Here is a 1,955-nt window from a genome sequence, read left to right as displayed (position 1 = left end):
CACAAAGAGTAAAGTGAAGATAGCTGGAGAGCAGTCATTTCAAGGGGGGTGTCAGTAAACCAAAGATAGCTGGAGACCAGTCATTGTAAGGGTGGTGCCTTCGATATCTAGTTTTAGTAGAAAGGAAAACAGGAAACTTTGCAAAGCAGAGCAGGAGAGGAAGTCCTGAAGACTTTCCAGTTCAGTCTGTCTTTCTAGAAAGATTAGCCTGTTTAAAGAGTGAGATGGCATGCAACTGCAGAAGGCTGGAGCCACTGAAGACAGAGAGCTTCACCAAAAAAAAATCTGCTCTGTACTTTCAGTAACAGACATCTTAAAAAACAGTGTGAGAGGGAGATGTGAGAGACAAAAGCCATGCATGGCAGCTGCAAAGAAAAAGGAGACACCAAGAAGATGTGTCTTCTCAGCACTTGAACTGCAAGTCAGCTGCTTGGCCACCCCAGAGCAGACAAGATGAGCACTGAACACCTTGAGAACCCAGAACAAGCATCATGGGACTTCGCTCTAAAACCTGGTCTGCCCACCTCTAGTTGGCAGGACAAAAAAAAAAAAAACTGAGTCAGAACTGAAATATTTAACAAGAAAAGAAATTGTTCTGAGTGACAGTGTGGAGTGGAACACAGACCCAGGCTTCCCTAAACACATCTCAATCTCAGGAAAGCCTCCATTTTCCAGCCTAACAAGAAAAAGTCCATCTATATGCATGACTACCACCTACCATCAATCTGTTAAGAAATGCCTGATGCACCAAGTATCTGGGAGCTCTGGAAAGAATACCTAGATCCATGATGATCAACCTGAGGATCGCAACCCCTTTGGGAGTTGCATATCAGATATTTACATTACAATTCACAGCAGTAGCAAAATTACAGTTATGAAGGAGCAATGAAATAATTTTGTGGTTAGGGATCACCATAACATGAGGAACTGTATTATAGGGTCACAGCATTAGGAAGGTTGAGGACAACATAGTTAGGGGCAAGACTGAAAGCAGCACCCACCTTTAGGCTCTGCACCCTGTTTACTTCCTTCACTTTTCTTTGTCTCTTATTTAATAACTAATGTCGATTTAGCAGGTGAGTTTTGGTCCATTATGTTCTCATTCTCTCTCTTTGTTGTTTCTTTGTCCTTTTCATAATAAGAATAGTGAATGAAATAGAACCATTCAGACAATGACAAGGATAAATTAGTAAGAAAAGAAAAAGCTGAATATATGAGATGGACATCACTAAAAGACCAAATCTATAAACCATATAAATGCCATATGAAAATGAGAAGAATTTCATGTAAAAATCATTTAAAAATTGATAAAAATCACAACAGAAATTTTTTCCAAAACTAGTGGAAGAAATGCTTTTCCATTTTGAATGACAAACAAAAAAGAAATTCCGCAGGTAGATTATAGTTGAAACACTAAATATTCAGAATAAAGAATGTAGATGGGAAACAGCAAGAAAAAGACACCAAAGCCATAAAAACAGCAGGTCTCTCATAAGAAATTAGTGACCAAGAAAGCATGGAATGCTGTACTTCAAGTTGTGAAGACAACCGTCATCCCAGATTACTGTATCCAGTGAAGCTGTCCCACAAGAATGAAGGAGAAATACAGATTACCCATGAGAAACACAGACTGAAGGATCTCATGGCCACCAAGCAAGTACTTCAGAAGATACTCAAAGCAATCCTACATGCAAAAGAGAAAGATAAGCACACAAGGCCACAAAAGAGCAGTAAGTAAACAAAACTGTTAGGGAAATACCAACTGCTTCACTGAGAATAAAATGACAACTATTAAAATATACCCTTCAAGAACAACTGACTGTTAATGGCCTCAGTTTCCTAATCAAAAGACACAGACAAGCAGATTAGGCTAAAAAATAGGACCTGTCTAGTTATTGCATGAAAGAAATGCACTTTACTGCCAAAGACAGACATGACCTTAGGACAAAAGGATG

Source organism: Cricetulus griseus, chromosome 3 (assembly GCF_003668045.3).
Source record: "Cricetulus griseus strain 17A/GY chromosome 3, alternate assembly CriGri-PICRH-1.0, whole genome shotgun sequence".
Lineage (NCBI taxonomy): Eukaryota > Metazoa > Chordata > Mammalia > Rodentia > Cricetidae > Cricetulus > Cricetulus griseus.
Note: the sequence above shows the minus strand (reverse complement) of the source record.